Genomic DNA, 23,921 nt, shown 5'->3' on the forward strand with positions numbered 1-23,921 from the left:
AAAAAGAATCTACCGTCAACCATTTTACATTTCTGTGAAATATAAGTTATTTCATTTTGCCTTCTGATTCCTGTTCATGTATGTACATTTTTGCATAGTTATTATGTAGATTTTCAGTAAGATTTCCTTCTTTTTCATGAATTAGATTAGTTGCCCTTATATCACTAAGATTTTTCAGCATTTCAATGTATTTGATTTTATAATAGCATTTTAATGAATGTGTAATACTTCATCAAATGTATACACTGTAATTAACAGTTAATTTCCCCCCATCAGTGGAAACTTGGGTTGTTGTTTTTGTTGATAAACAATGCTGCTGTGAAATATAGTCTCTTTTCCTTTTGAATTAAAATATTTATGAAACAATGATTCATAGTACTTACTGATGGGGAGAGATTCAGATGTAAATAAACTATCTGGCTTCAGGGAGCTGACAATCTCATAGGAAATTATATGAACCATAAAATTATATCAATATAGATGAATATATAAATATGAAAACACAATGGAGGAAAACTTAATCATTATATGTGGATCAAAGACAGGTGACAGAAAGAAATAACACTTGCATTTAGTCCTAAAGGATAAAGAAGGGGTCAGTAGGAAGACAAGGTAGGTAGGGAGCCCATTCTGAAGAAGCTAAATAAGACTTTTGTGGAAGTTTGAAGCTTATGGAAAGGAATAAAGGTTAAATTGGTAGGACCAGGTTGTTTGGTGTCATGGTAGTTTAGAATGGTAGATAATGCATGTAGTTAGAATGGTAGATAATGCATGTGGAAAGAGGAAAGATCTTAATCTTCCATACTTTTTCTTTATAATAAAATGAAAGTAGTAATACTTTGGGTTCAAAAGGAAAGAACAATTTTTATAGCTCTAGATATGTATTGCTACGTACTTTGGCAAAGTTGTGCACGAGCACACAGATTCACCAGCACATTGTATGTGCTACAAATGTAATTAGCAACTTAGGTGTGCTGTATAATGCTTTGGTTAATGTCACATGGTTAAGTTTTTTATTGTGAAATATATCATACACACTGAAAAGTACATACTATCTGTAGCAGAGTAAAATAATAAGAATTGAGTACACATGTATCATCCAACAATGATCTTAATAAATAAAATTTTTCCAGTGAATCAGAAGCCCTTCCGTCTTATCTTATACTCTTTACTGTTCCCCTACAGGGATAACCACTTTCCTAAATGCAGTTTTATTTTTTTTCTCTTTCTATAGAGTTCTAATATGTATGTGTATAATTCTTAATAATATTTTGTGAAATTTAGTCCACTTTAAACTTTGCATACATAGAATTGTATGTTAAACATTTCCTTTGACCAGCTATTTTGGCTAAACATTTTATTCTTGAGATCCATGTTGTGACTGCTTTGCTATAGTTCATTTATTTTCACTGCTTTATAATGCCATATGAATGGAATATATACCACAATTTATTTACTCACTTATGTATCTTATCAATCGTTGGTGAACATTTGCATCATTATTACTGTTTTGACATTTCATATATGACTCCTGGTGGCCAGTCTTGCTGGGATATATATCTAGGTATAAAAAGGCCAAGTGTAGGTAGGTGCATCTTCAGCTCTACTAGCTGATGTCAAACCCTTTCCAATGTAACTGTGACAGTTGACACTCCCACCACCAAGTGTGGAAGTTTCATTGATCTATCGTTCCACATCATCACTACATTTTCATTTAGGTTACTCCAGTGTAGTAATGTGTCATTATTGTGTCAATATGTGTCAATAATGTGTCTAAAATGATTTCATTGTAGATTTCCTTGATTTCAAGTAGTATTCAACAGCATCAGTGTTTTTGAACCATTTGTGTTCCTTATCCTAGTCACTACTACCCCATTGTGCCCTTTGCCGTTTTTTTTTTCCTGTTGAAATTTTAGTTTTTTATTTTTATTTTTATTTTTTTTAAAGATTTTATTTATTTATTCGACAGAGATAGAGACAGCCAGCGAGAGAGGGAACACAAGCAGGGGGAGTGGGAGAGGAAGAAGCAGGCTCATAGCAGAAGAGCCTGATGTGGGGCTCGATCCCAGATCGCCGGGATCACGCCCTGAGCCGAAGGCAGACGCTTAACCGCTGTGCCACCCAGGCGCCCCTGAAATTTTAGTTTTTTAAAAATACACTTTACATATAATCGGCTTTTTATGTCTCACGTTCTCCCAATTTGTTGCTTGTCTTTTTTATTTACATGCTTCCAATGGGCATTAAAAAGAGAACTTTGTGCAGTCATCTTATATGAGACAGAAGGACATACTTCAGAATTGAGATAGCAAAGTAGATTTATGTAGGGAGAGTAGAAGCAGGCCCTGATCACTTTGTTTGAACCCTGAGCCAAGGTGTGCCTAAATATTGTCCCTGGAATATCCAGATTCTAGTAGACTCCATTTTTTACTCAAGCCCATCCAGGTTAGGTTTTCTCTTAATTGCAACTTCTATTGTTTGTAACGGACAGTGATATCTATCAGCTAGGATTTTACGTACATTACTGCATGTCTCCAAGTTCGAATTACTATACAGTTGTTAAATAAAAACCCAACTAACTTTCATTTGTCTCATTTCAAAATCTGGTGATTTTTCTCTGCACAATCCCTCAGGATTCTTCATTATTTTTCCAAGCATGTTTCTTACTTGCCTTGAATGTAGGCAACTCTTGAATGTAGGTCTTTGTGAACCAGAACAAACTTCTCCCTTAGGGATTCTGAGAGGTGAAAAAAAAAAATGCATTTCACATTTCTGCTCTGAAGGACGTTTTCTTCGAGATGAATTGGTAACCTTCAAATATTGGATGACTGACTTTTCAGGTCTAATTTAGAAAAGAATGACTTCAAATCCTATGAAAAAGGCATCGTCTACCAAAAGACCCCTCTGGTGGGTCAGTCTCTCCCCTTGGACCCTGGATCTCAATCCTCCTCGCCTTGTCAAGGGCTTTGTTCCTTCATTTATTTCTTCTCTTCTGTCCCAGTAGTCTCTGTTCTATTGTTTTCTTATTTCTATAAACAAGGAAACATGCTTTAGAATCTCTCATTAAGAAAGAAACAAAAACTAACAAGCAAAACAAAACAAAGTCCCTTTTCTCCTCATGTCCCTCTGGCTACATTCCCATTTCTTTGCTCCCCTTTTGGAGTAATACTTTTCAAAACAGTTCCCTATGCATGATGTTTCCAGTTCCTTCCCTGTCAATCAAATCCTTATCACTCCAGTGAAAATGTTCTTGTCCATGGTCACTTTTCTTTCCTTGTCCAACCTGACCTCTTCAGTTTCTCCTTTATGAAGGATGTTCCTCTCTTGGCCAACATGACACCATACCCTCTTCCTGGCTTTCATTTGACTATTTTCCTTGACTCATTTCTCCTCTTTTACTATTTGCCTAATAGAGGAACTGTGTCACAGAATAATATAGAACCTTATCTATCTTCACTTTTACCCCTCAGGTGATCCATTTCTTACCATACCTTTGATGGTATTTACATGATAACAACTGCAATCAAGGCCATTTCAAGTTTAACATGAGCAAAACTTCTCATTTTGAAACTTTTCCAGAAAACACTTTCTCCCTTATTCTTCCTCATCTCTTTAAGAGTGCCATTATTACTTACTTGACCAAATAACAAACCTGAAATACATCCTTGATTCTTCTCCTTCCCTCATTCACAAAATCAAGTTTATTGACAAGTCACAAGTGTCTCCACAGAATATGCCTTGCGCTTGCCCTTTCGTCTTGACACGTACTTCTACGATCACGTTTTCAGAAACAGTCGTATCTTATCAAGACAGTTTCTATAGCTTCCTAATTGGTCTTTCACATTTACTCCACCATGTTTCATTTTCTTCGTAACAACCAGACTGAGATTTTTTCCAACATAAGTAAAACAATATCAATTCCCAGTTTAAAAAACTATCGGTGACGCCCATTTTGGAAGAAAACTCAAACTCCTTTCCTTGCCCTGCTTGGCCCTGCCTGATCTTGTCCTGATCTCTCTATTCTGACTTCATGATAGTCTCTCCCTCTTTTGGTCTTGTCCTTTCTGACTTCAGAGGCTGAATTTTCCAGATCCTTTGCCTGAATTCTAGCACCATTACACCATACTTCATTCTTACAAGACTGGCTCTTTCTCATCCTTCAGGTTTCATCAAAACTGACAACTGCTTCATCTCAAGTAGTTCACCTGAACATGTGATTTTTCTATCACTCTCCTTTCTTATATTAATGATACCACTTGCCACAAGTTTAGAATTATTCATATGTTTGCCTGGCACATTATAGATACTTAATAAGTATTTGTTGAATGAATTAATAGCAATGATTTACTAGAATTGAGAAAAAACAAGATGTATATATGGAAATTATCAGTTTCACATTGGCATGAATTTCTTCACAAAGCTGTGACTTCTTTGCGCTGGCACTATTCACCCAGTCTATAGGTCATAACCCGGAGGGGTGCTATAAGGTGCTTGCCTCTACTTTGTAGGAGGTTGGACTAATTTGCCAATAAAGTTAAAGTTTGGATGAACTAATCTACGTAATTAAAATACTAATGAAAATTTTTAAATGACAAAATTGTATTGCTCAAAAAGTAGATAAGCAAGAAAAGTAAGCAAATAAGGAAAATTTTACTTGGCAGTAATTTTTACACTTATTGTGAACCTGCCAACTCTCATTTGGTTTTCTGGAAACCAGGTGGTACTCAGGTGGTCCCAGTGCCAGGTGCCCCAGGCCAGGGGCAATGGGTTGTTATTCCCCAGTCCAGAGGCTAACTGGCAACTACAGAAATTCAGGTTTATGTTCCTAAACTTTTCTATTCTTTCCCATTTTCCCTTAGAAATTTTTGCTAATATATTTCAGAGTCTGGCTGCAATTTTCTTGACATCTGGCTCTTATTTAAGCTTTTTATATTTGTGTGTAGTTTTTCCTTCTAATTTACTCCAGTTCCTCAAACAAGAAAGTGAGCGTCACAATTACAAAACATGATGATCTGATAAAAGAAAATTAAAGTGTTTATGATTTTGAGGTTATTTGGGGTCTACATCTGGAGTAAGTCTAGAAATGTGTATAGTTATAAGCTAATTTAAAGAATGTTGGAAGGTAGTGAAAAATGTTCCATAAATCACCAAACATGGATTCTCATTTTGTTAACTGCAGTGAGACTCACCTTAATAAATGGCTGAAGGGCCCAGGATCCATGATACCATTCTTATCTTTATGAGTAAACACAAATTTGGAGAATTGCCATAAAGGAATCGTGAGAATTCATTATAAAGAAACAAAGGGCATTCTTAGCCATACCATGTGTTGATATAAAACAAGGGAAAGGTGCATGGCTAGGGCTAATTAGGCACGTACAACAGCTGAGAAAAATTAATATCCAAAGTTGTTGTTCATTGTACCAGGAAGTTCCAAGTTGTGAACTACGTTATTTATTCTAGTGCTCTAAGTTCACTGCCAGATAATGAGTAGCTTAAGACATATGGCTTATTCATATTTACATCATGGATACATGACAAAGCTTTTTGGCATACAGTAGCAATTTTTGGAATGAAAGAAATATTATTTGTCCAACCTTCATTGTTTTTTGTTAAATAATCAAATTTTACAGTCACTACTTTTAACTTCAATAATAATAGCTATCATTTCTGCTATTTGGTTTTGGGTTGTGTGTCCTTTTGGGGAGAGGCTATATGAAATTCTGTAAAGAAGTGAGCATATATTCAACAGACCCTTTTCTTGCCCTAAATGTACTTTCGTTTATATTGCAAATATGCTAGTCTCTACTTCTATTTGTTTTTTTGTTTTGGGAATTGATAGTATGCTAAAAATATAGTATACATAAAGGTAAGCATAGATCTGTTTTAAGTAAATGTTATTCTAAATCTCAGACAAAGGAAAATGGCATATTTCAAGAATATTCTGATGATAAAACTTTAAGCAGATGTTAAAGTTCTAACAAATCTAAAATTTAGGAGCATCTTTTACTCTTGTTATTAACCCGATAAATTATGTTAGCGATCAGGGTAAAAAGACTGAACAAAATTATCCAAAAGTTTGATAGACTCCCTACGAATGCACATAGGAATATATTAGATAGGGAGAAGAAATAAGAGCCACAATGAAGCTGTTTTTAACTAAAGCATGGATGTACATCAATAAGTAAAACAGCAACGTGGAAAATTTTTAGGGATGTTACATGGCAAGTAGGCAACAAGGTTAAGTCCCTGTTAAAAGTTAAAGTGCCACTTAAGGACTACGCCTGGTCCATGTATGGTATTTTTTTGTTGCTGTTATTTTGCTTTTTACTTTTTTTTTATAATGGGACAATATTCTCTCTGTCCATGCTTATCACTGAAATAAAGGAAGATTAGAAAGCTTCTAAATTTAAGAAGGGAGTTGGGAGAAATTTGTTATTTAGATCAGGGAGATATAATCAGATTTAAATTATTGAGTAATAGATAACAGCTGAGATTTACTGTGAGCTATTGCAAATTATCACCAGGTGTTTCTACTTTTAACCTTATTCTAGATTTTATCTTAAATGTGATATGCAAAAATGGTAGGGATTTATTATTATTACTATTATCATACTAAAGATATTGGTGCAGACTAATTTAAATGCATGCTATTTAATGACCTCACAGATACTTTTGCTCATTAGAAACCTAACTGCCCCCAACAAGTGCGAACAGTGTCTCTCTTCACCCGGTGGCAATGAGTGGAACAATTAACACAGTTCTGAAAATGACACAGATTTTAGGAAGCTGATTTTATTCAAGAAAGCATAAGAAATGTCTGTCATTATAAACAATCCTTTGACTAAAGAATCTGTTGTATTTTTATTATTAAAAAATGAAGCAATTTAGCATTGTCAACTCAATTAGAAAAATTTTATTTACAACAGAAGATATTATAGGTGGTAGCTTATAAGGAAGAGGTCACAAGAAACCACTGCTAGTTTTAAATGAGATGTAGCTGCATCTTGTGTGTACATTTGATACAGCACACAAGTTCTGCCCAGGTATAGGTTAAGCATGTGTCTTAGCCTTTTCCTTATGGATTCTGATCCAACAGTTCCAGGTAAAAGTGTTTGATGGGGTTCCGATTTTGGTTCTTGAAGGAAAATATATTGATTGAAGAATGGATTTAGAATACCCTCCCCACCAGCAAAGACCTGGAAGGTGCCTCCGTAAGGCCTTTCTCTTGTTCTACTGAATTTTTCCCCTTATCCCGCATGTTCATCATTACATTCTGAAATGTTTGCAGATCACCTTCACAAGTAAACACTTCTTCTCAGTGCTCACTACCTGTCTTTTATTGCCTTAACACACTGAACTATGTTTCTTTTACTTTATACTGTTCTCAACTAGTTTGTAAGCATTTTGAGGTCAGGGACCAGAACTCTTTTTTCTTCTAATGTATTTTTTTTAAATCCTTGGTGCAAAGGATACTGTCTAGTGTATTTGATGCACTCTATACATAGTTATATGTATATATTACACATACATACTGAAATGAGTGGGTAAAAACAACTAATAATCTAGGGTTATCTCTGTATAAACACGACTGTGGCTTTGAAAGAATATGAAACACATGGAAAACATCATTTTGTAGGATCTATGTTCTTCCTCTGTGCCATAGTTCATCATCATTTTTCATTCTCTGCATATTTTTTAAGAACATAAGTCCTTGGCAGATATCCTGGTTTATAACTCAAGTAACAAGTGTCTGAGAGTCCAGAGTCATTAGTATCTATTGTGTATATCTATATTTAGTATCATAAAATCTAATGGAATCCCAAATTACTGATCATAAGAAATGGCTGATTTTTAAATACTGAAAGTAAAACATCATGCTAAGTGCTTTAATTATTTTTTCCTTTAAACGGATGGTTTTATTGTATCTGACACTATTAAGAAAAATGAATTCTTTGGGGAACTAAAATCTGAAAAAGCTGCACATTTTAAGTGCTTTCTCTTTGGGTGAAGATTTATTTTATTTTAATGTGGGACCACTTAGTGAGTGAGGAGGTTGTAAAAGAATTTTGTGTGCACATTAAAATTTTACATGCTCTGTGTTCTTAATATTTTACAATGTATATCATTATATATTTCCTGAAAAAGCAGAGGATCCCTCAGAATGGAAGTAATAATACTTAAAATTGCTATTTGTGTGTACCTACTGTGTGAGAAACACTCACATGCTTGCTTTATGTAATATATTTGGAAGGGTTCAATGGGATATGGTTTTTCTTGGTGGGTGGTTTTATTATTGAACAGGAGACTTAAAAGTTTGAACAGACCTTCTAAATGGAACCTGTTTGAGTTCTTTAATTAATACTGTTAAAGAGGATATACTTGTATTCATCTGATTTTTAAGAAAGACCTATGATCATGAGAAAGATGCTTGATTGCACGTATATAATGACAATGGGACATAACTTTGGAAATTGGAACTGCTTTGAAAAATCTAAGGAGAGTGATCACTAGAACTAGCAGTGTGGGTTTTCTCTTGCTCTCAGGAAGCTATGTGCCTATATAATCCCATGTCTATTGTTGGCTGGAAACATGTTACCTCTTCACCTGGAAACACTTAGGTAAAACTAAAAATGCTGTTAGTCAGTAAGAGATGTAGTCTCAACCTGGTTTAAGGAAACTTTTCTGAGGGAGACCTTCTGGTCATGGGAATACAAGGCTGAGTGAAAGTAAATTTGAGGTCAGATTTCTTACTTCATATAATAGATGACTTTGTATTTCCATTTTTCTTTGTGGACCCAAGGCAGAGGATCCGTTTTTAAGTACATCAAATATGATATATTTTCCAATAATTTCTCTTGCGTTCAGAATGTATTTGGCTTTATCTTGTGTCACTTGAGTTAATATAATCCCAAGATGCAGCCTCTCTCAAAACTTCACCTACACATTTCTTTCCCAGTTTGAAAACAAAAGAGTGTCTGCTCCACAATTTTCTCTTTTCTTGTTACTCAAAATGAGTAACTACTGCCAGTAGCTCCTGAAAAAAAAAAATAAAAAGATTTGGATGAAAGATTATATTTGCAAAAATGTGGCTAAGTTTAAAGGAAGCATGCTGAATTCTACATTGCTATTAAAGGCATATTCCAGTAGAGCATTAAATTCTAGGAAAAAGGATTTTCTGTAGAAAGTATGTATTTTGGAATAAAAGCTTAGATTCAAATACTGTTCTTGCACTCGTAGCTGGAGGACTTGGGAAGCTCTACTTCTCTGAGATTGAATTTACTAACTTGTGGTATTTGTGAAATAAAATTATATCTACCTAAAGTAGTTGCTGTAGATGTAAAATGAGTCAAGAGATTTAAGCACATACTCCAGTGTCGGGCACACATTAGCAACCTCAGATGTGTTAGTTTGCATTATTTCTTCCAGCCTGGACTGAGTGTCTTACCCGTACTGGTGTTGAGGAAAAATAAAAAAGCACCAAGTTAACATTTAATCAAATATACACAATACACCTCTGTGCTTTAAAGCTTTCGCAAGTGTGTATAATCAGTTAAACAGAGCAACACAGTAACCGGTCATACAACAGATGCATTTCATTCAATACATCTCCATCATAGCATCATAAAGTCCTCTCACCCCCTCCTTTACCACTGCTGTGTGTGTGTCTGTGTGTGTAGGTGTGTGTGTGTGTGTTCATGGCAGTAGCAAAACTGAGTAGTGTGGAACATCTTCATTAGAATTATCAAATTCAAAAGGATTTTTTAAAGAAACATATACCTGTGTTTCAAATTCAAAACATTTATAATTTTTTATAAATTATAATTTTATAACTTTTTTTGAGAGAGAGAGAGGATACGCGAGCCAGGTGGGGAGGACATGGGGAAAGGGAAAGGGAGAGGGAGAGAGAATCTCAAGCAGGCTCCATGCCTAGTTCAGAGCCCAGTGTGGGGCTCAATCTCACAACCCTAAGATCATGACCTGAGCCGAAGTCAAGTCGGATGCTTAACCCACTCTGCCACCAAGGCACCCCTAATGTGTGTGTGTGTGTGTGTGTGTGTGTGTGTGTGTGTGTGTGGTGTATGTTTAAAGAGACTATTGCTTGGGTATGTTCAAGAAAATTAATTGGGGAAGTATTATATAATACTTAATAACATATATAGATAATATAATCTGTATCTAGACATCCATCCATCAGTCTTTGTCTGATTCTCTGTTAGGATCTAAATCTCAGGTTTTGTGGTCTCAAATAAAAATGTCTATGTGTTGTAGAGATCTCAGGCAAGAAATTTTTCAGAAAAACACCCAGAATGGGTAAAAGACATGGGACTGTGGGAACTAAAATACAAAACTGCCTGTTAGGTATTCCTCCATTGTCCAGAGCTTACACAGGGTGTGGGATGATACTGAAGAGGAGTTCAATGTGCTGAAAAGGCATAGGGTTCTAACCTCTATCTACACATAGGGAACTGGGTTCTTGTTTCCTACCAAGCATGTGATGCATTTGCCTTCTGTTTCTTGATTGACATTGAAAATTGGTCCAATCATCTCTATGTGGTCCTGACTTTCCATAGATCCTTTGGGTTTTTCTCTCTGTATTACTCAGAAATTGTGCTTATGACTTTGAGTAGAGGCATTTCTTTATCTATTTCAAATTTTACAATATATTTCTTCTATCATGTCTATATGTCTTGAATGGAGGCTTAGATTTTACATTGTTTACAATTTCCATTTTGTAATTTTCTTTTTTTAAAGGCAAAATTCCTGAGTCATTATTAATGTGTGTTATTTCCTAGTTATAAATATAGTGTGTGTTAGTTATAAAAATAAAAACATTTGTGAATTACATTTTAACATCTTTCCTAGAAAATAGGATACTTTGAATGGCATTAAACGTAGTGCTATGATGCCAGCAGTAATCTTTCAACCAAATAATGCAAAGACATTTAAAAAGCAATTGTATATTAACTATTTTCTTCCATTCTTTTAATCAATCTGGGCACGTTTTGAGTTTGTTCTGATGGTCACTGATGCCTCATATTCCATTATTCAGGCCAATTTTCTAGCAATATTGACTGACAAATTACACATTTTGATATGTTATTAATATTTACAGAGCACCCATCCCAGGTTTATCACTAATGTCACCTTGAGTGGAAGAATGATGCTCAAACATTATTTAAATTTATGGCAACAAGCAAAAGCAATTATTATTATTATTTTTAGTTTAGAAATTGATGCAAAGAATTCGTCTCAAATGGCTATTGCATAGAATATTCATAACCCTGCATTACTGTCACCTTTTCTATGAAGAAAAGGAGTTTAAGAAAGCTAGTAACCACAACAATTAAAGCAGGAGCCCTAAAATAAAATACTACCCATTCTTATCTTGCTTTTCTGGAAATAAACTTGTATTCCCAAGATTCTTAAAAGACCGAGGAAGAGGAGCATTGCTTTCTAAGTTGCCCCAAACCTGGGGATATAGTGGTGGGGACTGGCCTTCTTTGCAGAAACACAAAGAGAAGGAGGAGGAGACAGAACTTTCGAACGAGGTATAGCAACTAGAGTTCAGCTGCTACTCTTCTGTTCAAGGTGACCCTGAAAGAAAGGGAAAAATAAAGCATGGGCCCTCTTTCTACTTTCTGCAAATTTCAGCTGTGCACATTGCCATACAGTCAAGGACTGTATTTCACAAACTCCATTGCAGATAAGTGTGGCCATATAATTAAATTTTGGTCAAGGCAAAATGAGAGCAAGTGCTTCCTTTTGACTAAATCATGTCCTTGTGAAGGAAAAGTGTGTCCTCCCCTTACAATTTTTCCCTTCTTGCCAGAAATGTGCTTTCATTATGGTGGGAGCTGGATCTGTCATCCTGGAATATGAGATAGAAGTTTTAAGGTCCACAGAGAAACAAAATAAAAAAAGAGCTTGGATCTCTTACAACACAGAGCCATGGCACCAGCCCTGTTATGGCGACCTGGACTTTTATATCAGAGATAATGGTGTATCTATCTTGTGTGAGGCACTGTATTTTAGTGCCATTCTGTTTTAGTACCTTAACCTGTATCCCGATTAATATGCATCATGGACTAGGATAACACCAGTCTGCAAAAGTTAATACCAGCTATAAAATGTAGTATAGATAAAACACTGGAAATCAATGATGAAAGATATCCCACTGTTGAAAAATGTACAAATATTATGAACAGGCAACTCATAGAAAAGGAACCTTGAAAAGCAGCTACACATATGAAAAGCCATTCAACATCCTTAATAACAGGGATTGTAGATTAAAACAATAGTGATGGCTTTTCAGTAGTCAAATTTTCAATCAATAACATTTTTGAAAATAGCAAGTTTTTGGAAGGGAAATTGGCACTTTTGTAAATTGTTTTGGGAAGTGTAAATTGTTGCAACCACTTTGGAAAGCAATTTTGCACTGTCTAGTAACATTAAAAATGTACATGTTCCATGTCTCAATAATTTCCATTTTTGGATAAGTGCATCCCCTACTGCATGGTTTATTGTAACAAAAAAAATCTGGAAATAACTTAGATGCCAATTAGACATAAACAGATATTACAATGTGGTCTGTTTATAGTATGGAATAGACCCAAACTCACAGACAACACACACATACATAGTGAAACCATGAAACTGAGAGATAAAAGCAAGCTGATATGGATAAACAGGTACAGCACTACTTATCACAGGTGTTTAAGTACATATACAAAACAGGCCATATTGTATGTATAATGAAAACTAGAAAGATTTTAAATCTATGGTGTCTGTTGCCGCTGAGAAGGAGCATAGGTAATGGAATTGGCCACGAGAGGAAAAACAAGATTATCTCCAAAGATATATTTTTAATTAAATGCATGACAAAATTAAAAATAAAAAGACAAAATGTAAACTAAGTCACCAATTTAGGATGTTGGAAATGTAAGTGTCGTAACATTATTTCTAGTTTTCTGACTTTTTTCCTAAAAATAGCACTGAAAATTTTTGATAAATATTACAAAGCCATTGTTAGAGGCTCCCACATTTTATTTTGGAAAATTACATATCACTTTGATTAACATGAAAATTAGAGGCACTGTTCTGTGAGATCTATACACACTGAGGCAGACAGAATTTTCTAGAACCAAATTATTCAAAGTTCTAATACTCATACATTCTAGTTTCTGCCTCCATGCCCAGAAGAGACCTAACTTTCAACATGTGAACAGACTCAGCTTATGATTTTGTGTGTGTGTGTGTCCAGGACGTTCCAAAATATTTTCCATATTCTTTAGCTTTCCCTCCTGGAAACTCCAGCATTACTTTTAAAATTTGACTCCCTCCTCAAAGTGAAAATGGTGCTCTTCTCTGACTACCTGGTACAAGAACACACAGTGATCCACTAAAATGATTTTGTATGCAGGGAGAGAGGCTTAAACATTTTATTTTGTGTAAGAAATACCTCCAGAACAATTAATTTCAAAGTGGTGATTAAAGACATCCTGGATGTGGGTTTGTGTGATTATGAAGTAGTAAGAAAATTGGGGGAACAATGTTCATGGCAGCATTGTCCACAATAGCTAAACGGTGGAAGGAGCCGAGATGCCCTTCAACAGATGAGTGGATAAAGAAGATGTGGTCCATATATATAATGGAATATTACTCAGCCATCAGAAAGGCTGATTACCCAACATTTGTAGCAACATGGACTGGACTGGAGGAGATTATACTAAGTGAAATAAGTCAAGCAGAGAAAGACAATTATCATATGGTTTCACTCATTTGTGGAACATAAGGAATAGCAGGGAGATCGGTAGGAGAAGGAAGGGAAGAATGAAGTGGGGGTAAACAGAAGGGGGAATGAACATGAGAAACTATGGACTCTGGAAAACAAACTGAGGGTTTTAGAGGGGAGAGGGTTGGGGGGATGGGCTAGCCCGGTGATGGGTATTAAGGAGGGCACGTACTGCATGGAGCACTGGGTGTTATACGCAAACAAGGAATCATGGAGCACTACATCAAAACCTAATGATGTACTGTATGGTGACCAATGTAACATAATAAAAAATTTTTAAAAAATTGGGGGAAGTTCTCTGCATATAGGATGTTTGCACTTCTTTTAGGGACTCAAAGCAGAGACCCAGGAATAATGAGAGCACAGAGTAGCAGCAGGTACCAACCTTGGGGGAGCGCTCAAAGTCAGGAGAAGTGGGAGAGAGGGAGGACCCGGGATAGGAATCCAGAACTGAGCTGGAGAAGAGGCAAGACAGAGCTCTCCACAGACAAGAGAACATCCTGTTACATTAAGGAGGTTCAGAGAAGAAACCAAGCAGATGAGAGAAAGGACACATGCTGAAGAGCAGTGGAGGTCAAGTTTGTGTAAAGTTGGATCTGGTCACCCAAGGTCCTGCAAGCCTGGTGAAAACTGAAGTTCAGTCCAAGATCAAGGGCCCTGGAAATCTCCAAGCTTGGGAGTGAAGATAGTCACACCAGGGGCTTGAGGGCCAAACTGAAAACCTTCGGTGCCTGGATAGTGAAGAGTTCTTTTCTGTGTTGGTCCCGGATAGAACTGGAAACGTCCGGTTAAAGGATACACTTAAGAATTGTAACCAACAGCCGCAAGAGTGTAGCAAGAATTCCTCAGAAAGAAACCGAGTTCAAGAAATCAGATTCAGTAACTTCCCTTGCCACTTGGAATGTCAATCCGGCAGCTTATTTTTCTTTTCCTGACAACGGAGCTGGTTAAGGAGAAAAAGCTGTACATGGGGAGTGTCTGCTTACCTGCCAGACACGAGCACGTGTGGTTTGACTACTCACAACAAGACAAGTGGATGCTGTTACTGCTGTGTAACTGAGGAAGCGGAGACACAGAGACTGCCAGCCGGGTTCCCAGGGCCACACAGGGAACACACGTTCAAGCCCGGATCACAACTCAGGTCTGGAAGGTTTTGAATTCTGTGTTCTTTCAGTTACCACTGCCTCCCGAAAAGCCGAGAGCTATTGTACCGAGAACCACGGCTAAACTAGGATTCCAGCCACAAATTCTGCTTACAGATCCGTGTGTTAGCCACTTGAGAGACTGCTCTGCTCTTTTTGTGAAGGAAGCCTCAAGACAGTGATTTAGAAGATGAAATGGGCAGTACTTGGGGGTGGGGGAGAAGCACAATTTGACCAAAGACAAGCATGGCTGTATCTGGAAACAAACGCTCTGGTTCACTACCTCCTGACTCTGTGTGGATATTCCCCCGGGAGCACGCAGGGGACTATTGCATGCCGTGCTTAGATTATCAGTAAGTGCTGGGTACAGCTCTGTGGTGGGCGTCTCTCTGAGTTGCTGAAGCAAGAGATAAGCTTGAGGCTCATTCAATTGTGAAATTGGTTAAAGGGGAGAAAACAAATATCACCCCCCAACCCATACACACATACATACTCAATGCCAACCATCTTCGTAGGAAAAAGTGATTCTCCTGATGCTGAAATTAACCATTTTGTTACTGCCACGGGCTTCTCCCTGTCTTTGTTTGAGAAATACGTAAATAACTTGTAGGGAGACCAAGATACTTCTAAAAGTAAATGGTTACTGGAGAGGCAAAGTAGAAAGGAATTACAAATTATAATTAAAAATCTAAGATTTTTATTTTATTTTATTTGAGAAAGAGAGAAAGCATGAGAAGGAGGGAGGAGCAGAGGGAGAGGGAGAAGCAGACTCCATGCTGAGCAAGGAGCCCAATGCAGAACTTAATCCCAGAACCTGAGATCATGACCTGAGCCAAAGGCAGAGGCTTAACCTTCTGAGCCACCCAGGCGCCCCTATAATTGAGAATCTAAATAGTCTATAGTTTAGCTAATCGTAATGTACTAATGTTTATTTCATCATTTTGGCGATGCATCATGGTTGTGAAAGATGTTATCATTTAAAAAATATAACTGAGGTCATTTGGACAAACAGGGTGTATCTTTCTGGAGAAAGATACACTGTCGGGTTGCCTTAGTATAGAGGTCAGAGACCCTAAACTCATGTTTGGAAAGTGTGCTCTTGACAGGTGAAGCGCTAACACTTGGGCCAGAACTGATGCACTCTTCACCCAGGAAGTCTCCACACATTTTCTTGTTTATTAACATAGGACCTCCTGCAATGGGAAACTTGCCCCAGCAGAGCACAGAACACCCAGTTCAATGTACTGATGCCTCAGCAGCTTTCTGAACCTTCCTCAGCCTTCAGCGTTGCCAACGGACCTTAATTGTCAGGAAACGTACACATATACGCCCTTATTCTAAAATGTTCTTGGGATTTCTTGAATGGGATAACATCCACAGTTTCATACAAATTTCCTACAGTTAAGTCTGCATATTACTTTGTAGATAACTGACTTTTTGTTTGTTAGATTTACTATTTGTTAGAGTTTATGATTATTTAGACTTATTATTTGTCTGAGTCTGACTCTCTGCTTTTAAGAGAGGAATTAGTTAGAGATGCCTGGGGGGCTCAGTGGGTTAAGCATCCGACTCTTGGATTGGGCTCAGGTTGTGATCTCATGGGTCCTGAGATGGAGCCCTGTGTCAGGCTGCGCACTCAGACTCTCAGTCCGCTTGAGAGTCTCTCTCCTGCCCCTCCCCCTGCTCACATGTGCTCTCTCTCTCACTCTCTCTCATTCTCGATCTCTCTCTCAAATTAATAAATAGATCTTTAAACAAAGAGGAACTAGTTAAAGAGTTTCAGAAGAGACAAGAGGATTTTAATGAGGATGAAGTAACTCTGGGTTCAGTAGGGCTTTTGTAAGCATATCTAAATACCTTAGTTCCTTCAAATAATTGGCATTAAAAAGTGGGCCAAAGATTTCGGTTTGCCTGGAACAGTCCTGATTTCTACTTGTTAATCCCAGTGCCCTCTTTCACCCACAAAGTGGTGATTAACTAAATTATCACCTAATTAGATCAAATAACAGCACTTCTTCATTTTGCCATGAGGGAAAACAGTGATCCCATAGGATTGGAAGATTCACACGAGGCCACCCAGATCTCTTAGCCCTCAAATCATCTCTGTAGTGGGCTAGGTCTCTTAATAGTGAATGAGGACAGGAGATAGATAGTATTGAGGTGGACATTTTGTGAAAACCCAAGCATGAGCTGTTCATCTTGTCTTAACACTCAACCAGGAAAACCAGAGCACCCCTGGATCAAAACTGAATGTGTCTTTATGTGATCTGTGTCACCAGGGAAGCATTTCAATCAGTGATGTCACAGACACATTTGAATGAGAAGCACTTGCCATATGCTAACTATTTTAATAATATAAATTCTATTTAACTTACAAGGGACTTTATCACAGGGGAGTAGGGGGAAGTAGCTATTCATAATAGTGAATTAATTGGGAATTGCTTCCTCAAAAGCAGCTGTGTTTGCAGCTACAGAACACCTCCTCCCCTCCGTTCTCCTCCTCGGCTGCCCGTCATAGGAGGCAAGGAGCGTAATGCACAGTTAAGTGTTCACAGACGCAAAGCAATCTAGTCCTAGAGCTGGATGGGCTCCAGTTCCTACGAACTATCCGCAGCAAAGCTGCAGCATTAAATATGACAAAGGTCTTCCGCATACAGCCGCCGTGATAGCAGAGGGCCAGTCGCGGCTGACCTTTAGATGAACTTAATTACAATCAGCAAGAGAAAAATGCGAGGCCTTTTATGCAACATAATGGAGTTGCTCTAATTTGTTTACCCGCCATGCCCAGCAAGGGCCTTCTCCCAACAGAAGGCTTTGGTGTGCAGAGAAGAATCCAGGCAACCACATTTTAGAGAATCTGGCAGGTTAGGCTGTGAGGTGTGCGTATTACAGCTGGAGCAAGAGTCCTGGAAGACGAATCCCTTTTGCAGTCTGCTGTCACTTTGGGGGTTATTGTCTAACTGGATATTCCGAATTCATTCAGTACTACTTATAAAACCATTTAAAATCATCGATGGCAACAGGCAACAAAAGTTTCCGATTATTAGGGTCTTGTAGGGATTTTGAGTGACAGATAAGTAATTTTCAAGCTCACAGAAGCGACATTTCTTACATAACAACTTAGATTTTTTTCTTTATAAACTAGGAGAGAAGAGTAGAATTTTTTTTCTGTTTAATATCTATTGGTCTAAAATCAAATTCTAATATAATTTAAATATACATTAATGAAGAAGAAAGTGATTGGAAAATCTAAATTTTTTTCTAAATGTCATAGACTCTATTTCCCCATTCTTCTCTTCTAAGGTTATGTCATGTGCACGCGCACACACACACATTATATACCAGAGAACTCTGGCTGCAAGTGCAAGAGGAATATTAGGATAGACTGTATGTATTTTTCTTTGTTCACCTTGCAACTTGGCTGAGTGCACCACTGCCATTGTAAAGTTTACTGATATGGTGGAGGCTTGGTAACTGAATGCAGAAGTAAATACTTCTCTAGCTAGCAAATGACAGAAGGATCGAAGTATTACACATTATATACTTTGTAAGCAAAAGCACCATACCATGAGCCTTTTGTGCTGGTGAATTCTGGCCTGCTTTGATGGTTGGGTTTGGCCACATGTACTCTAGGATAGTGTTCTCAAACTGTCTGTAGTGAAGAACTTTTCTTTTTCTTTAATTTTCATTCCCTCATCCACTGATAAAATAAAAACAAATTGCAAAGGGAAGATTACTTAAAAATTATAACAAGTAAAATAAAATGCAAAATACAAGTCCAATGTTTTAGTTATTATAATATGCAACAGACATTAACATTACTTTGCCAAATTGCTATAGAAGTTTCTAAATGTTTACTCTCAATTTCTGTGTTTATTGAATCACAAACTGACATCTTCGCACAGACCACAATTTGATTAGCAGTGCTCTAAGGCATACTGAGTTTAATATTCTTGTCTTCTTTCCATGCTTTAGACCAGGGATTGGCAAACTTTTCCTGACAAGGTCCAGATAGTAAATAGCACTGGCTTTGCAGGCCATATGGTCCCTGTTGCAACTACTCAACCCTGCAACTGTAGCATGAAAGCAGCCATAGACAGTATGTCAACCAATGATCATGGCTGTGTTCCAATAAAACTTTATTTATAAAAGCAGGCTACAGTTCAGATTTGGCCAATGGACTGCAGTATGCCTGCTTTAGATAGTTTGAACTATATTTCCACATGCCCTAAATATTTTATTTGTGTTTTCAAAAGACATTTTAAAACAGAGTACTCACAGCTGTTGCTGTACATTTTAAACACACATTTTGCTTTGGTTTTCACACCTTTTGGAAATGCTACCAATAAAAAGAAGTTATAATATTTTAAGGATTAAAATTTTCTGGAGGGGGAAGAAAAAAAAAAAAAAACACCATGACAAAGTAGCAGAGAAAGAACCCCAAACCAGATTTTACATAGATATAAACTTTCTTGCCTAAAGCGGCTGAGAGTTTTCAGTATTAGACAGTGTGGGTGGAGGGTGGTGGGCTGGGAAGGTCTCTGAATCTTTGCAGACTCAGCACAAATCCCACACTCTCTTTCATTCTGGCCTGCATTATGGCTCCTCAGAATGTTTTTTAGTGGAACATTCTATGTGGGAGAGATTGTGGCCCTCTGTGAGACCTGCCTTCCTGTTTCCCCTAGGAAGTGGCAAACATTACTTCCCCACAAACTCCTACCATTTATCAAATTGAACAGGGCTGTCTGTTTATATGTTCCTTTATCCTCATAGACTGAGCTCTTGAAGATAGATTCAAGTCTCTCCAAAGGCTCTTTGTTTTTCCCAATGCCTAACATAGAACTGGAAACACATAATATAATATTACATAGTATGATGATATTATGTAATATCAATAATATATATAATTCATATATATATAATGTGTACATATATAAAATATATATTATTAAACTATTGTGTAGTGTATATTATTATATCATATGATAAAATTACATGTATCTTATAATTTTTATAATATAACATAAAATATAAAATACATGTAATATATAATATACACATATATACAATATATATGGACATAGATCATATATATGTATATATACACATCTGTGTGTATGTGTGTGTGTACTTTTATGTGTCAGTCTTTAATATGTGAAGAGAATAACTTGAAGTGAATAACCCCCACAATAGTTGCAAAATGCAACTGGGATTATATATAAGGAAATGTTTGGAATCTATGAGTAATTATGCAAATGGGCTGCTGGGATAGCTTTTCTTTGCTAGTTCAGCTCTGAATTCTCTTTTCTCCCATCCCTCCACTTTGTATTACTTTCTAAAGAAGAATTTTGGTATAAGCCCCCTTACTCTAATATCTGCGATGGCTCCTTACTCCATAATCCATCCACCCTATGCTGTATTCTAATATTCAGGGCTAGTCCCAACTTTCCTTTTAAGACATAAATCCCAGGGCACCTGGGTGACTCAGTTGGTTAAGCATCCAACTCTTGCTTTCAGCTCAGATCATGATCTCAGTATTGTGAGATCGAGGCCCGAGTCAGGCTCTGCACTGGGCGTGGAGTCCGCTTGAGATTCTCTCTCTACCTCTGCCCCTCTCCCCCACCCTTGCTCACTCTCTCTCTCTCTTAAAAACAAACAAAACAAAACATAAACCCCACTCCTCTCTCAAATGCCCTAGTTTAATAGTACCTTTAATATTTTCCCCAAATCCACCCAACTTTTCCCTATGTTTTTTCCATCTCTGCTTAGGTGATACCCGCTACCTGCCATGATCTTGTTAATGTCTATGGCTGAAGGTGTCATTTCTGCCTTAAGCCTCTCAGAATCACCTCGCCTGTGAGTTTTCTTTGGACCTTACAGTTGAAAGATTTTCTCCACATTTTCTTCTGTAGTTTTTCTGTCTCCTTCTTAAAGAACACATCACTTTCCACCATTTGAAACTGTGGGGTATGCACATGATACTCACTGTATATGACCACGACCATTGCAAGGCCAGTGATCTTGCCTGTTCACCCCAATCTTCTTTAGTTCCGATCCCTTAGTATTTTTTGCCTAACTGAAGAAAGAGAAGAATGTCAAATTTGAAATGAGATGTACTGAATATCTTGTCAAAATCTCTCCTCCCTTTCCTACTCATCCCTACCTACAATCCCCTACCACCTGGGTAAGTCGGCTTTACCTCCTGCCCTCAGTGTCCTGTTGTCTGAATGGATCCGTCCCTTTGTTGAAGCGGTGGCTCCACAGTATTCTTCTTTGAATCCAGCAGACGCTCTGGCCAATTAGCCTTTGGGAAGGTCTGAAAATTTGGGGAAGGTTTGTACATTTGTAAAAACCAATCCAATTCAGGTGAATGTGCTCTGGCTTGTGTCTGACCCACAATTGTTGCCTACCTTTATTCCTGGTCTGGGAAATGCAACCAGTTGAGCTTTTTAAAAAGACTTTTTGAGTCTTTTTGATACTTCTCTCTATGCAGTAGCATTCACTTCCAGGACATGCTGGCTCAAGTCCTGTGATTAATTCTTACGGTCACCCAAAGGGTGAACGGGCAGGTGAGGACTGGTCTGGCAGTGCTGCCACAACATGGCTAATGAACACAGCAGTCGCCTTGTGTTATGGTGGGGAGCTTGTGGAGTCCTTTGGGGACAGTAATTTCTGTTTCTTCTACCCGCAAACTGCATGATACTACACACACGTTGGGAGGTTTGGTATCTATTCAGTCTCACCTTGCCATCTCTGGCACCACGTCAAGATCAACCCACCTCCCACAAAGCATCTCAACTCAACAGTTCAGGATTTTGTTTAGGAGCAGGACAGTAAAACAGGATACTGAGGAAACAAGTCTTAGGAAAATATACAAATCCTTAGATTGGTCAGGCAATATCCCTTCTTGGAATTTCTTGATGACAGGTGGCTTTGGAAGAAATAAGTGAGGTATGCCCACACAAATTTGTTAATTTCTCTCATTACACATGTTAGAATAGGATAGTTGGGATACTGAAAAAAATTCAGTTGCTGACACATTATTACTTTTTACTTTTTTATTACTCATAAACCAGGTATATCAATAAGAAAAGTTAGGTATACATATGTATAAATCAGTGGTTTTGCTGTCAACGCCTGGGGACTTTTACTTTTAGAAACAGGTTTGCAATGTTGAGGGAGGGGGCATTTCAGACAGTCTGAGAAGTTGAGAGCTGAGGAGTACCTGCTAATAACTCTGTCCTTCTGGAAAATGTGAAGTCTAGAAGAAAAAGAAAGAGCAAGGGTGGGCTGAATCTGAGAAGAGAACAGATGGGCCACGGTTATGCCTGCCAGAGGCATGGGCAGAAAGAAATGAAAAACTGTTTCTGCTCTCCTTCCCCTCTAAACAGAGAACGTGTACACCAGAGCTCCTTGTGGGTTGGGGCAGATGGGATGCTTAGAGGAAAAAAGTCTGCCAATGCCTTCGTCAGAAGAAGAGGAGGCAAGCCCATGAGCCTCACTTCCTCAGAAACCACAGTCTGGCCTCTGCTCTGTATCTTGGCAAGGAAAACTTATCAGGAAAGGAGGCTATTAAGAGTCTGCAAATAGAGCAGACAGCATGTCCCATTCTCTAAGAATTATTCCTGATTTGGAAAGATTTATTTGTGTCAATACTTTATGATGGGTAACACTTGATAGTTTCCACTCATGGATACTGCCGTGATGTACTGCAGCCTGCATCAGGAGTCTGGTCTCAATCCCTGTGATACACTAGCATCACTGTGAACTTGTTGCAAATTCTTGGGCACCATCAGACCCACTGAATCAGAAACCTTGGGGGTGGAGCTCAGGAATGTGAATTTGGTGCAGGATGAAGAGGCTGAAAGTTGAGAACCACTGTAATAGTGTTTAGGGATAGGAGCTCTCAGTGGAAATCTTGGATCACTCCTTTACCAGCATTGTGACTTGGGCAGATTTCTCACACTCTCCAAAGCCTCTATCTTGGGTTGTTGAGAGAGACAAATGGGATAATCCATGTGCTGCTTAACAACTGAAAAGCAAACAAACAACTGAAAAGCAAACAAACAAACACCTCCGAACAGATACCTGTTTATGAGAGAGAGAGGCAGACAAGAGACAAACTCCAGAGAAGCCACTCCAGTCTCTTCAGGAGAGAAAAGCAATAACCTGTTTGCTCCTCCATATTTCCCAGCCTCCCTTGAAGTTAGTTTGAGGCCTGGTAACTGGTAACTAGTTCCGGGGAATGGCCTGTGAGAAGTGATATGTGTCACTACCAGCCAGAGGCATTAGCACAGGGGTCCTTCCTTCATCCTTTTGTTCCCCTGCTGTGAAGCATACTTCCTGTCCTACTCTTGTGAGCCAGGAATAAATCTTTGTTGTGTTCAGCTACTGAGATTCCAGGAGTGATATGTTGTGGCCGCTTGTATAAATTATCCGGGTCAGCAGTGTAGAAGGAAAAGCAATGAGAAAGAGTAAGATTGACAGAGAGATGTCAGAGCCAGGGTGAAGCTGGTTCAAAGAGAGAGAATGATATTGTCTCCTGATGATAGGAAGGAGACACGGGGCCATGTCTTTATTTCCATAAGTCCTGGGAAGAAGACAGAGATCTCTAAAAGACTAACACCAAAGGAAGGGCAGATAAATTTCTAGACCATTATGGTCTAATCAATGGCTTGTGAACACGACCAATTCAGGCAGCTGTTCTCATTCTTTGGTTGTAGAGTGAGAAGAGGATGGGGGGATGGTTGAGCTTGCTTCCCATAAAAACCTACAGATTCTATATTTTAAAAACAAACACTATGCCAAGTCTCCTAATGGATTTCTGTGTGCATTTGCATATTATCAACCCATTCTCTATAATGCATTTCTTTTCTTTTTTTCTTTTTTTTTTTTTTCTTTTGGCACCAAAAAGGGGTCAGAAATCAATTTATGATCTGGTTTCCTTCCATTTACCCCTTCCAGTTCCATTTCTTGACATGTCTCTG

This window comes from Ursus arctos, unplaced genomic scaffold (assembly GCF_023065955.2).
Source record: "Ursus arctos isolate Adak ecotype North America unplaced genomic scaffold, UrsArc2.0 scaffold_8, whole genome shotgun sequence".
Lineage (NCBI taxonomy): Eukaryota > Metazoa > Chordata > Mammalia > Carnivora > Ursidae > Ursus > Ursus arctos.